The sequence below is a fragment of the Crocuta crocuta genome, unplaced genomic scaffold, assembly GCF_008692635.1.
Source record: "Crocuta crocuta isolate KB4526 unplaced genomic scaffold, BGI_CrCroc_1.0 scaffold54, whole genome shotgun sequence".
NCBI classification, from domain to species: Eukaryota; Metazoa; Chordata; class Mammalia; order Carnivora; family Hyaenidae; genus Crocuta; species Crocuta crocuta.
The window spans coordinates 3136260-3151252 of NW_027530356.1; the positions used below are offsets into that span (position 1 = coordinate 3136260).

General features: G+C 39.2%; 1 long non-coding RNA gene across 1 annotated transcript in view; it reads right to left on the reverse strand.

Moving 5' to 3' along the window:
• The window catches only part of LOC144233089 (uncharacterized), a 102444-nt gene that overhangs the window by 12797 nt on the left and 74654 nt on the right, over positions 1-14993 (reverse strand). The window contains exons 2-3 of the long non-coding RNA XR_013335590.1: positions 5266-5448; positions 505-634 (exon numbers count right to left, since the gene is read on the reverse strand). This is a non-coding gene — a long non-coding RNA (uncharacterized LOC144233089). The remainder of the gene's footprint in view (positions 1-504; positions 635-5265; positions 5449-14993) is intronic.

The window sequence follows — 14993 nt, forward strand, 5'->3', positions numbered from 1 at the left end:
CAAGAAAAGCAATGGAGGATCCACAGGCAAAAATTGTTCTTCAGTTCCCAACGTGTTTACTAGTCATGACAAAGTCATGAGTGCCACCAAAATGGAACTAAAACATCGTAATTGCATCAGAACACAATATTTCAGTATTCCATCCAAAGCATCCTGTCTGTAGCATAATGACTCAAATGACAATAAAGGTAAAGGTCATTGGCAGGGGAAGTAGATAACAGTGTTTAATGAAAGAAGTAAAAGCTGATAGAAAAAAGATTATGAGGGAAACCTCTCCTAATTATATTGGTAAGACTTTGTTATAAAAGAAATTAAGAGTCCAGCCACACCAAAATAGTTGGCTCTAGCAAATAAATCAGCGACAAATGACCTTTAAAATATAATTTAGAGGCAACTTTTTCTATGGGGACTTGAGAATTACCACCAGAATGTAATAAAAAGGGAAATTTTAAAATTCTGCTGAAAATACACAGCTTGAGCCTCTGAAAAAGACAGACATTTTACCCAAATTGTTTCAATTTTCCTTGATTCTTTATAATGGCATTTCTCGTTAAGATGATCCAGCTTCCTTTATTCTGACTTTGTTTTTACCAAGCACTTTTTCATAGTTATTTGACTTCCCAGGCAGACTTTCCTACAAATAAGAGAAAATATTTTCCTGAGAACATTGAAATTCCAGACCTCTTAATAGCTCTATTTTTTTTCCCACTTCAAATTAGTTAATCGGCAACCTATTTTATCAATCAAACCCTTATAAGTTAATACAAGCCAGTTCCATCAGACTCTGATTTCCCCTGAGCCCCATGAAAATAACTAATGGAGTTTTTGAAATTTCAAACATGCTGTCAAGAGGGGCTCATCCTGGGGCACTAATGAATGAATATATGTATTCTGGAAAACTCTGAATGGTTAACCCATGGTTTTCTCCCTTTGACATCTTTTCAATGTAATAATCATTCCATTTGTACTTTTTCTTTGACTTTTCCATAAAGCTTAAAATTTAAGAACTTGTTGAAGATCTGTTTGTAGTCTTTAGTACACAGCACCATTTTCTACACTTGAGTATTGCCTATCAGCTAATATCATTTTCTTAGACTACCTACAACAATGACAATCTCCAAATCATTTTATATAGTTATGTCTGTAATTCTTTGATCTTAGAACTATTTCCTCTAAGATATATATCGATAGGTAGATAGATTTATATATCTATATAATATGTGCTATGTATATGTGTGTGTGTGTGTGTGTGTGTGTGTGTGTGTTTGATTTTGAAACATAGTAGAATAATATTGGATAACAAAGGCCTAAGTGCATGGAAACACAATGTAGTTTGGATGACTTAGGTCCATTTCATTATAATGGTGTAATTATCCTCAAATTGGTTTATCATTTCAAAATATTTGAATCACTTAACACTTAAGCAACTACAGAAAATTGTTCAATTTCCCAGGGTCTCAAGCGCTTTTTCTATGAGTGTTGCCTCCAATGTACTTTGATTGTGGGCGAAGGACTATGAGGGAGTCATCTTATCACCATAATCAGATGTACCCAATGTTCTGAAGCTCTTAGTGGGGGAAAAAGGGAGATTATAAAAATCACAAAATTCGAGGTACCTGGAAGTGTCCAACTCTTGGTTTTGGTTCATGTCATGATCTTATGATTCGTGAGATCAAGCTGTGCATCAGACTCCGCTCTCACAGCTCAGAGCCTGTTTGAGATTCCCTCCCCCTCTTCTCTCTCTCTCTTTTTCTCTCAAAATAAATAAACTTAAAAAATATCATGAGGGGCACCTGGGTGGCTCAGTTAAGCATCTGACTTCAGCTCAGGTCATGATCCCATGGTTTGTGGGTTCAAGCCCATGTCAGGTTCTCTGCTGACAGCTCTGAGCCTAGAGTCTGCCTCAGATTCTGTGTCTCCTCCCTCTCTGCCCCTCCCCCACTCGTTCTCTCTCTCTGTCTCTCAAAAATAAACAAAAAAAAATTTTTATTCATGAAATTTAATCACTAGGAAAAAAAATCCAGTAATAAATATTATTTGTAATATCTATTGACTGTGTCTGAAGAAGTTACTCTGCTCTATGTAATGCGGGTGTGAGATGGGGTTCAGTGGGGAGGGATGAGAGGCCCGGATGAGACACATCCATAAGACCCCACCCAGTCAACTCCTACACTCACCCATAGCAAAATTTTCAGAGTAAAAGTTCCTTGGTTGTGTAAAGAGGAAAGAAGGAAAAATACATTCGAGTCAAGTTTGTTTCTCTATTCTTTGGTCTTGGATCCTCAACAGTAAGCAAGCGTGTGCATTTTCCCAGTCATCAATATGCTGAGTAATGAGAAAGTAGGTGGCAACCACACTGAGGAGCAGAACTCTTCTTTAAGCAAGAAGAGTTGTGGGCATTTCACTTGGAGGTAGATGAGATGTGTCCATGGCGGGCAGGGTATCTACTCCCAAATGGAATTACCAAAAGTTGCACTTTTTAGGACAAAAGTTGCGCATCTTAAAAGGCTTAATGCCTTTAAGGAATTACTTTGACATTGCATTAGTGAAGGTTATGATGAGAAGATGAGACCAGAAGGAACGTGAAAGCAGGAGCCTGAGACCACGGGAAAGAGTGGCACCTTCCTGTGTTCTATGCATTTTCTCCCCAACAACCAGTATCAGGCCTTGCTTTCCAGCTGGGTCCTGCCTCCAGGCCTGTAGCCTCTCAAGTCAGGTGCTTTAATTATCACCCTGAGCAAGAACTAGAGCAAGGGATGAAAACAAAAACAAAAACAAACAAACAAACAAAACCCCACATGTCTACCTGGTAAGAATTTTTGCTACCATTCTCTACCTTGACTCAGTTACTTGATTTTCTCACCCGTAAAATGACATTTTTAACACCAACCTCACAGATCATTATAAAACTAAATAAATAAAGGTTTGTGTCTTAGTTTGGGTCCCCAGAAAAGACCTGAGTCAGGGGTTTGGATGCAAGTCGTTTATTTGGAAGGTGAAGGGAATACTCAAGGAGGAGTGGCGTGAAGCCAGAAAAGACAGCGGCCCCTGAAATGTGTATCTGAAAGCAGCTGTCACTGGGTTCTACTGGAGCTTAGTATGTCTCCAAAAATACTGTGAAAAAAGGGAAACAAGTCAAATTGGCTGTGTGGCACAGGGTGAATCCTACAGAGATTCATGGAGGACAAATTTTCTCTTTTAAATTGGTTGTCATGTGGGTCCCATAGCTCAGGGTTTTGCCTCTATATTTTATTTAACTACAAGTTGTTTAAAACAAGTATGGCAAACAGTATAAGCTAACATGTCAGTTCTGATGTGTTACTGACATGATGGATTATTGACATGAAGGGAGCAGAGCAAGACTTATGCTTTTTGTCAGCCATCCCTAACCTGGCTGTTATCCATAGTCTGGGTATTCATTTACCCGACCCAGCAGACTTTCATCCTTGTAATGACCTCCCTTCCTGTGAGGACTTTAAAACAACAATTTAGATCTCTTTTAAAATATTACAGCCAGAGTATTACGATTAATTCATAATAAGAGACAGTAAACTAATTAAAATCACAGGATCACTTTTCATGTACAGATTGGCAGATGTTAAAAAGCACGGATGAGCAAATGTATGTTGAGGTATGCTCGTCACCAAAACGTTGGTAATAGGGGCGCCTGGGTGGCTCAGTCGGCTAAGTGCCCGACTTCGGCTCAGGTCATGATCTCACGGTTCATGGGTTCGGGCCCCGCGTCGGACTCTGTGCTGACAGCTAGCTCAGAGTCTGGAGCCTGCTTCGGATTCTGCGTCTCCCTCTTTCTCTGACCCTCCTCTGCTCATGCTGTCTCTCTCTCTCTCTCTCTCAGAAATTAAAAAAAAAACAACAACAGTAAATAAAACGCATCTTAAAAAACAATACGTTGTTAATAGCAAAGATTGGAAGTGACCTAAACACCCATGGCTGGGGGGAAAGGTTATATAAATTATAGTACGTTCAGACAATGGAACACTAAGTAACGCAAAGAGTGATAAAGATAGTCTAGGTAGTGATATATTATAAGAAAAATTTTCATGGTAACTTGTTAAGGTGCAAAATGATTTATTATTTGTATAAAAAAGAGGAAGAAATATACACACACAAAATATATATGTCTATTTGTTCATGAAAAGTATATATATAAATTTTAAAAAATGTGTTAACAGAGGTTGATATGGGAGGAAAAAAATGGGGAGCAGGGAGATATGAGTGGAAGAGATATTTACACTCTCCCGCTCACTACTTTTTCAATTTTTTAAACCATGTTCATGTATATTTTTAACTGAAGAAAATTAACCATTTTCTTATTCTAATTGTTCTCTATCCTACTTCCTTTTCTTCATGAATCTTAATGAGAAAGGAAGGAAAGAAGGAAGGGAGGGAGACAGGCAGGAGGGAAGGGGGGGAAGATCACTCGTAGTCCCATCACTCAGGGAAAGCCATCATTAACATTCTGGGTTAATATTTTGGCATACTGATGTTATCATCCAGTGTCTTTTCTCCACATAAATATTTTCCACCTTTTTAAATTAAAAAAAAAAAAAAAGGCTTCATGTTGCACATGTGCTTATATTTCCTGCTTTGTTCTCTTAATATATCAGTTTTTTGTGTCACTGAATATTTTTCTACAATATGCTGTCTAATGTTATATTGTACTCCAGAGCATGGATATCCTATACTTATCCAATTACTCCCTTGGATACTTGGGCATGCAGAGCTATTGCTGAGAGCTGAAAACATATGGACTATAATAATGAGACTGGTTTCTGTGTGTGACTTTAGATAGGAGTTTCTTTCCCCTGTAGTCACACTTGATTCACGGAGATTTAACACCGCTCTCTCTACTTTCTCACAACAAGCGTACCTCCCTTAGCCAAAATTATACATGGAATATTTTATTTGTAAAGAAGCCTTTTGCAGAAAGAATGAGTACCTGGAAAACAATGCAGTGCATTAAAACTACTTTGCAGATGATTTACTCATGATTATGACATTAATTGGAACTAAGAGCATTAGCCTACTTTCAAACCGAATTGAAGAGGTTGTCTTTTTAAATGTCAAGATATAAGAAACTCTTCCTCTGATTTTATGGAAGGCATAATAAAGTTAGAGTAAATTTTTCCAGAAACCAGCTTATGAAAACAACATGACAAATTCTTGTTCAAAAACCACAATTCCATACAAGGCCAAGTTTATGAAGGTATAAAACTGAAAGGAAGTCGACAGACTTATACTCACTCTTTTCTACAGCGTCGAAACCCCATGCACTTGAAGGAATGCTAAGGTCGCCGGGGACCATCTCTGCGACTGAAACTTGAGCAGATCAGACCCTGCCCTTTTGTTTTGGAGGGCAGACTTGGAGGGTCGAGGAGGTGCCTCTCCAGTGAGCATGGAGGTTCCCTTGGGGCTAACTTGCTAAATCTGTAATAGAAATCATTATGAAAATAAGGCATTCTTAGAAATTTGATATTGCAATCAACATTCTCATATATATTAAATGTGACCCAACTGGTTGCAAATCATTTGATATGTGTTTTGCACCTCAAATGCGATATTAATATATGTTATTCATTCATTCAATAAATATGTATTCAGTGTTTGGTGCCAGACACCCTTTTCAGCTCTGGGGATATGAAGACGAAAAGAACACAGTCTTACATTCTCATGGTAGGGGCTGTCAAGAAAACAAATAAGGCAACAAAAAACCTAACTGCAACAAAAAGCAATAAGTGCTTTGAAGGAGACAAAAAAAACTTTCTGAAGTTGAGAAAAACTAAGGGACACCTCCTCCAGGAAGGCATCCAGGGAAGAATGCTCCAAGAGGTGATACCTAAGCTGAGATCATCCCCAGGAACACACGGAGCCAAGCTTGAGTTCGTGGGAGGAAGGACAAACCAAGTGGAGGGAGCAGCCTCCAAGGGCTCTGAGGACAGATAAGACTGGGCACATCTGAAGGAGAGAAAGAAGGGAAACATGGTAGAGTGTGGTGATGTAGGAGGAGAAAAAAGATGAGGCTGAAGACTCAGGGGCAGAGGCTCTTTCACAGGATCTTGTGGGACAGAAATCGGGGTGTGATAGTAATAAAGTAGCAACGCTTTACTAAAGGTCATGTGCCAGAAGTTAAATAAACTCCCGAGTCAGTGAATTGTTTTACTTTTGGAATAATGATATGAGAGGGTTTATTTAATGACAACTCAGGAAGATGACAGTGTCATGTAGCCAAATCTAATGAGAAAAGATGGGTCAGGCTGGGGTGATCACATGTACAAACTTGCTCAGCAGAGTCCCAATTTACATCTATATTCTCAGCATTACTTTGGTGTAGTATTTGTCTCAAGTACTTCAGTTTTTAGTGAAGTGTTTTTATTAGTAGTTTTGCTAAAATGAGCTAAAATGGGTTGGGCAGTCAGCCACTCTATATGTCGAGCTTCTGCCATAGTCTCAGTGAGTAGCATATGAAATGCTTGGGTGATGTTGAATTTTCACTTTATCATATGGTAAGATCTGAAAGAAATCAGCAATGACCCATTTCTTTTTTCCCAACTCTTCCCAGAAGCAAGGTAGCTGGCCTTTTCAGGGCCACCATGTAGGGCTCTCACTGATAAATGAAGTGTGGCAGTCATGAGCTGCTAGGGACAAATAATCCCCTCTGGTGTCAGGTGGTGGGCGAAGAGATGTTGTTTGCTGACCCTGCCAGCCACTTGGTGTATCAGCTTGTGACATTCTGTGTAGATGTACAAAGTCACCAAGCCATCAACTCACCAGATTAATGGGAAACATGTCAAATTATGCGTTAGATATGTACAGATTACGTACAGGAAGCAGAACGTGAGCAGTCCTGCCTAGAACTCATTGTGTAATATGAATGCCGTGGTGCCTTAGCCAATTCCTGAATGGTGTAAAGCTACGACTGCTTATTTTATTGTTTGACAATGCTTTTTTAAATTTATTTTTAATAGATGCTTTCAATAGCAATGACCTCAAGGAAATGAGTTGGATGGAAACCAAAGTACAAAATTTCCATTTCCCAAGAAAGTTAGTTAAAAAAGTGAAAGTTCCACAAAATGTAAACATCTACCATCAATTATGAGACCACAGTGATATGACTGACCACTTGAAAGTAAGGAGTAAATCTCCTGGAAAATTATCAGATTCTACTTCAAATGTTAATAATTTAAGAAGACTGGAATGAATACAACAGCTGAGCAGGTGCGGCTTCAGAAGGTATATCTACACAACCCCTTTTGAAGCATGTCTTTGGATTTAGAGCAAATGATCATTGTCCTATTTTAATTTTGTTCTTTAGTTTCATGTTTCCTCATGTACATACGCTTGTAATGTGAGAGCTGTTACTCCATTTGTATACAAAGAGCTTGCCTAACTATGAAATGATGCCAATTTTATATCAATGTCATCAGGTGATCGACATAAGAATCCAGCTAACTCTAATGGTTGAAGGTTTTCATTCAATTATTCTTGCAAAGTGAAACTTTAAGCATTTTACTTTGTTGAAAGTAAAACATCTGAAATTATTGTGAATGCTCTTATAAATTCAGTACCAGAGTTTGACATGAAGGATTACATTATTGGTTTTTGCAGTCACAATATGCTTACAAATTTTGGCAGTGTATGGAGTGGGGGACAAAAACAATGCACTTACTAAATTGAAACTATGAGGCAGAAATGTCCTGAAATTAATTGCCACGCACGATTCATAAATGCATTCAAACAAGCTGTGATGTTCTACCGATTGTAACAGAAGCCGTGTTATCAACATTTATAAATATTTTTACAAATACACAGATAAAATAACTGAACTACATAATTTTCATGGAGACATGGATGTTGAAGCAAGAAAATACTTATGTCTGGCAGTCTGTGAATTTACTCTTTGCTGTCCAACATTAATTCAATTTTAGAAACATTGGAGTCTTTTAGTACAAATTTCTAACTCAACACAAGTGCTCTATAATAGCATTGAACACTTTTTGTAAGTATATCCTTTAAATTTTGGCTGCAGTATGTTCAAAATCGATTGCAGATCTTTAATGAAAGTAATGAGTGGAGCAATTTGCAATTATTGAAAAAAAAGCTTGCAGACAGGAAGATATTGAAAGTAAGCCATACAAAAGCAATGGAGGAACTGAAAAAAATAAACAATGAGACTTTAAATGATTTACAAGGTTTAATTTTAAAATTCCATAGTTATACTTTGGACAATTTGATTTACATGAAGAAATATTTGATTGACCTTTTATTTTTAATTGCCTAAATTTGTATTTTGTACCATAATAGAATGAAATGGAAAATGTCCACATTTCTGCAGCACCTATGTTCATTAAACCCCTTCTGAATAAAACTGCCTTCCAAGTTCAATAATATAATAAAACTAATTTGTAATTCAAAATAATTTTAAACTGTATAGCTTTAATTATTTTTAACAATCTCTTTAATTCTTTTTGCTTTCCTTTTTTATTCTTTTTTTTTTAATTTCTTAATGTTTTATTTATTTTTGAGACAGGTAGAGATAGCATGAGCTGGGGAGGGTCAGAGAGAGAAGGAGACACAGAATCCAAAGACAGGCTCCAGATTCTGAGCTGTCAGCATGAGTCCGACGCGGGGCTCGAACCCACAAACCATGAGATCATGACCTGAGCTGAAGTCGGACGCTCAACCAACTGAGCCACCCAGGCGCCCCTCCTCTTTTATTCTTAAAAATGTCTCGGTCTGGGGGACCTGGGGGGCTCAGTAGGTTACGTGTCTGATTTCGGCTTAGGTCATGATCTCCCTGTTTGTGGGTTCAAGTCTCTCATCAGGTTCCCTGAACTGACAGCACGGAGCCTGCTTCAGATCCTGTCTCCTTCTCTCTCTGCCCGCCCCCCCCACGCTTGCATTCTCTCTCTCTATCTCTCTCCCTCTCTCTCAAAAATAAATAAACTTTTAAAAAAAAGATGTCCCTGTCTGTATGATAAGCAATATAGTCCCTCTAGTCAGGGCAGTGTCTCCTGGCAGGAATGAGTCTAAAGGACAGGGACTGTAATTTCTGGGTGACCAAGCCAGCTGGAGTCCCTCCATGGAAGTTAGGCTTCAGGAGCACAAATGCTCAGCAACTACCTGGTCTCAGGCCTTCTGCATTTAAAGCATCCTCCTAGTGAAGCTTCCCTGGTGCGTGGCTCTGTCACAAAGGGGAGCTCAAGAAGTACTGATCAACCTTGTCTCTGCAAGGCTAGACTCTAAATCTACAGTAGATGTAGGTCACATACCCTTGGGTCTCTCATTAAGTAAAGAGCAGGTGGTGGGCAGACCTGCCTTCCAGTATCAGATCTCCATGCCAGTAAGGAGAATGAAAGAAAGCATGCCAACGAAAAGCACGCAGGAATCCCACGAAAACCCAGTTTTGAAAATATTAGCAACAAAAGGATTTTGAAAAAAGGCCAAAAGTAAAAAAAAATTAATTGCGAGAGCGCACTGCTGATCCTTGCTGAGAGTTTCTGAGCTGAGTTTGGAAGCGATTAAGGAGACTGAAGAAAACATAATTTCCCTCTTAAGCCATTTGATTTATTCAGAATGTCCTGCTCCACAAATCACATATAACTCCAATGTTTTCTCAACTACAAGAAGTCAGAGAGTCTTCTTCCACAGAGCGGGATGGTACTACGTCCTGCTCCACCCTGAAATAGCAGAGTTCAAAGGTTCTTTGCGCTTTGCATTTCTCACGGTTTCTGTCTCTCAGATGAGTCATGATTCTTATGAAGGAAAACAAAAATTAGCTAAAGTTAAGTATTCAGGAAAGTCAGATAAATCATATATAAATCCTATTTTTAAAGGAAAGATCAAATACGCCCTTCATCAAGTCATTTCTACAAAATTATTCCCACTTCCTTTAAAATATGACTTTGGAGACATTCTTTTCCCACACTTTCCATAACATGGCCCAACCAATTTCTACACCGTTGTGTCCTTTTTAAAAAAATGTTTATATTTGAGAGCACGCGCAAGCAGGGGAGGGGCAGAGAGAGCGAGAGTGGGGTGCAGGGAGCAGAATGAGAGGATTCCCAAGCAGGCTCCATGCTGACAGCACAGAGCCAGACTCGGGGCTCAAACTCACAAACCGTGAGATCATGACCTGAGATGAAGGCAGAGGGTGAACCGACTGAGTCACCCATGAGCCCCATGTCCTCCTAACTCTTAATCATGAACTTTCTCTGTTGTCATCTGGCCTCCTCACCATTTGTCCTTGCTTAGGGCTTAGGCTGGACTTCTCCCTCTCCTTGACTGGAAGTCTTGCTCTTGATGACTTCAATTCCACCTAAACGCTACTCTTTCTCCAAGTATCAACTCCAATCTCTTCCACCATAAAATCTTCTCAGCCCACTCCTGCTCACAGCGATTTTTCATTTTTGGAAATTTATGCCACTTTTTAACTTCACTTCCAGTGGTCTGGTAGTCCTATTTCCTTACACCATCCACCTCACTTTTCGGGGTGGTTTGTGAAGACAGAATAAGATGACACAGACACCCATGACAGGCCGTGGTAATTATCAGTGTTTGCCTTTGCATTGGGGAGAGACTGATAGCATGGAGGGACAGAGTGATATTGTGGAGAAAGTTTTTTTTTCAGTCTGCCAGCATTGGTTCCTAATATCATTTAACCTCCTGAGTATAAAATAGGGATAATAATTCCTGTCTCCTACAGTTGTGGGAAGACCAGTGAAAAGAATGGAGGCAGAGCTCCTGCTGGCCCTCATTCACTCAGTTGGGTTTTTTTCCCCTTATTGCCTCAGTGGTTATTCACTCATCCATTCATTTCCTAAGTATCTGTTGAGGGTTTGGGATGCAACTGTGAATGAGGCATAAATAGTTTCCTCTCCCTTGACCTGACAATGGCAGTTCGATGAAGAAGATACTTGTGATGCCCTTAGGAGGGGCATCTGATCCAGACTTGGGAGATCAGGAAAGCTGCAAGCTGAGGGAGGAAAAGAAAGCTGTGTGCCCCAAGTAGAGACACTTGATATTATTTATTTGTTATGCTTGCATTGTTTAACTTCTGCAAGTTTAACAATCAGCTCTTGTGAGCCTGTGCAAGTCGGCTCCAGGATGCTGCTGCTTCTATGGGAAGAGGTCACCTTAGGCTGAGAGAACATCCCAGAATATTCCCTATGGTAGAAGCATGTTAAGCATGTTAATGAATTTCAGTAAAGGGTTATCAGCATTTAGCTAACAAACAAGCACTTGCTGGCTTCTCCCTGAATAAAGAGAAATGCCTAATTCTTACTGACCACAATTCAAATCTCAACATCAAGCAGTTCTTAAAATGAGAGAGAGGTGTCCTAATGACCCAGTCAGCTCAAACATTCTAACAGTTTAATATGCTGTGCTCCAATTCCTGCATATGCATCTTGGCCTCTCTGAGTCTCCATCCCATCATCTATAAAATAGGGAGAAAGAATGACTCATGAGATGGTTATAAGTAAATAAAATTACAATGGTAGTTTGTCAGAAACAACCCAATGTCCATCAGCAGATGAAGGGGTGGCCAAATCCTGGCTTACAATATGATGGAACATACAGCAACAAAAAATAAATGAACTCTTGGGGCGCCTAGGTGGCTTGGTCAGTTAAGCGTCCGACTTCAGCTCAGGTCATGATCTCGCAGCTAGGGAGTTCAAGCCCCGCAGTGGGATCTCAGAGCCTGGAGCTGGCTTCAGATTCTGTCTCCCTCTCTCTCTCTGCCCCTCCCCACTCTCAAAAGTAAATAAACGTTAAAAAAATTTTTTAAAAAGAAATGAATTATTGATATATGCAACATGGAGAAATCTCAAAATCATTATGCTGAGTTAAAGAAGCCAGATTACGAGGATGTAGAAAAATGGGAATCCTCTTACACTGTTGGTGCCAATGTAAACCGGTACAGCTGCTCTCGAAACACTGTGGAGGTTCTCAAAAAATTAACAATAGAACTTCCCTATGACCCAGCAATAGCACTGCTAGGAATTTACCCAAGGGATACGGGAGTGCTGATGCACAGGGGCACAGGTACACCAATGTTCATAGCAGCGCTTTCAACAATAGCCAAGTCATGGAAAGAGCCTAAGTGTCCATCAACTGACAAGTGGATCAAGAAGACGTGGTTTGTATATACAATGGAATACTACATGGCAATGAGAATGAATGAAATCTGGCCATTTGTAGCAATGTGGATGGAACTCGAGAGTATTATGCTAAGTGAAATAAGTCAGGCAGAGAAAGACAGATACCATATGTTTTTCACTCAGGAGAAACTTAACAGAAGACCACTGGGAGGGGAAGGGGAAAAAATAGTTACGGAAAGGGAGGGAGGCAAACCATAAGAGACCCTTAAATACTGAGAACAAACTGAGGGTTGATGGGGGTGGGGGGAGGGGAAGGGGGTGATGGGCATGGAGGAGGGCACTTGTTGGGATAGGCACTGGGTGTTATATGGAAACCAACTTGACAATAGACTATATTTTTTTAAAAAGCCAGATTAAAAAGTGGATATGCCATGTGAAACATTTTTACAAAATTCTAGAAAATGCAAACTAATATACTAACAGAGAGCAGATTCCTGGTGAGGGATGTAGGGGAAAGATCACAAAGGAACAAGAAGATCTGGAGGGCTGTGTGTAATGGAAATGTCTGTTATCTCAATTGTGGTAGAGGGTCCATGGATGTATACATGTGTCAAGACTTATCAGATTGCGATTTAAATACAGGTAGCTTATTGTATTTCCTTAGCAATGCTTTCCCACTGTGAAGGAAATGCACAGTTTTCAAACAGTGCATGCCCCTATCATGTCTCAGGAGGTCAATTCTCATGATGGAGGATCATAAGCTGTTATGTGTCAAATACTCAAATACTGTGAGTGGATGTTCATTGTCTTAATTTCATGGCTAAGAATTCTGTGAACTCTTCCCTTCTCATGGCTCTACACAACTTTTATACAAGTTGAGCAGATACTTGTATAATCTGCTATTTCCTAAAGTCACAGGCCTAGTTTCTGGGAAAGTAAAACAAACAAACAAACAAAAACCGTATATGACCAAGTTAAGCAACAGAATTGGCTAGAGTCAGTGTTTCTGAAGATCCATGCCAATTATTTACATATATATATTATGTATTAATTATGGTTGTCTGAACAGGCAGGCAGCCCCATGCGAGCAGAGCAGGACCTGAGGGCAGTTACACGCTTGGTTAAATAATACATTAGCACCTAATAATCCCTTATGTAGATGCTACATTTTGGGGCTAATGAAACAGATTTTCCGATTGCTTTCTAGAAAAACTGTATCAATTCCTTTTCCTCCAAGAATAGATCAGTCCCACATCACCATACTCTTACAACCTGTGGTGTTATCAATTTTTTCATCCTTGCCAATTTGATAGGGAAAAGAGGATGTAGAGTTATTGATTTTAATTTGCATTTCTTTGGTTATCTTTAAGATTAGCCATTTTTATGGGTTTATTAGTCATGTATATTTCCACTCTGAAATTGTCAGGTCCTTTGTTCTTTTGTTTGTTATCATAGATAACATTCTTTTATTAACTTGAAATACATTTTAAAATATTAAATATATTAATAATTACCTGCCATTTTGATAATATGTTTTTAATTTAAAAATTTTTTTAATAAAATAAATATATTAAAAATAAATAATTTGGGGGGATAGCCAAACCTCTCTATTTGTTATATTATATATGCATGTTGTTGATATTGGACAGTGATGAATGACAATATATATGTAAGTATTTATATATATGTTCTTCTTTGTTGAGAACATGTTTTAAATGCCAATAGGCATCACCAGCATCATCATTATTTCATACTTCATTATTTACCCCTGGTATTCTTTTCCTTATTTCTCACTGGAGTTGAAGATTTTCTATTATTATTGTACGGCATTTCACCAATGTCACTAGAAAGTGGGTTTCTGCATGGAATGCCAAGGGTTGAGAAGTGAGCAGTAGATGAGCTGTGTGGTTTTTCTATGAAATGTCTAAATCTTTCAGTGAATTAAAATGGAAAGAAAAGCAGCATTTCATAGTGATTAAGAGTGGCTACAGGCTTTGGAGTCAGAAAGCCCACATTCCCTGGTTACTACCTGCCAGTGTATCCGCGGACCACGGCTCCTTTCTGAATTTCAGTTTCTTTCTCTGTGAAATGGGAATGCTCAGTCTTACAGGGTGTTCATGGGAATTCAACAAAAGGATGCATGCAGTGTTCAGTCCCAGGCCTGACACATGGCAAGCACCCCATACATGGCTCCGTTCTTGGGATCATCCAATGTAATGTGAAAGCAGAGTGTCTCCCTGTGTTATGTTATGCTGATTGCGCTTTTCCAGCATCTTTATACAATCCTTACAACCATGAGCCCTCTTTTGATTTACTGTTTTTTTATGTTTACTTATTTTTGAGAGAGAGAGAATGAGAGAGACAGAGCATGAGCAAGAGAGATGTAGGAGAGCAAGGGAGGCACAGAATCTGAAGCAGGCTCCAGGAGGCTCTGAGCTGTCAGCACAGAGCCCAGGATGGGGCTTGAACCCATGAAATGTGAGATCATGGCCTGAGCTGAAGTCGAACGCTTAAGCAACTGAGCTACCCAGGAACCCCACAACCATGAGTCCTCTTAAATGCTGCTCTGTGTAGACTTAACTTTGATCCTTTTATGGAACTGTGATAAAATATTACAAAGAGAACCAGAAAGCAATTATTATTGTCTGGTCATAGCCTAGTGACAGTTTTTCAGATAAAGGATCTAGATAAAGTGATTAGCTACCTACTTAACAATGGAATTGAAAAAAGGTATTACTGTGATCAAATAAATTAGTGTTTGCATGATGAACTTCCAAATATTTGAAGATACCAAGGGACTTAGCTATAGATAACAGCATGGTTGCTTTTACATGTCCATGAGGTGGGGAAGAAATGTCTGGGATGGATCCCCAT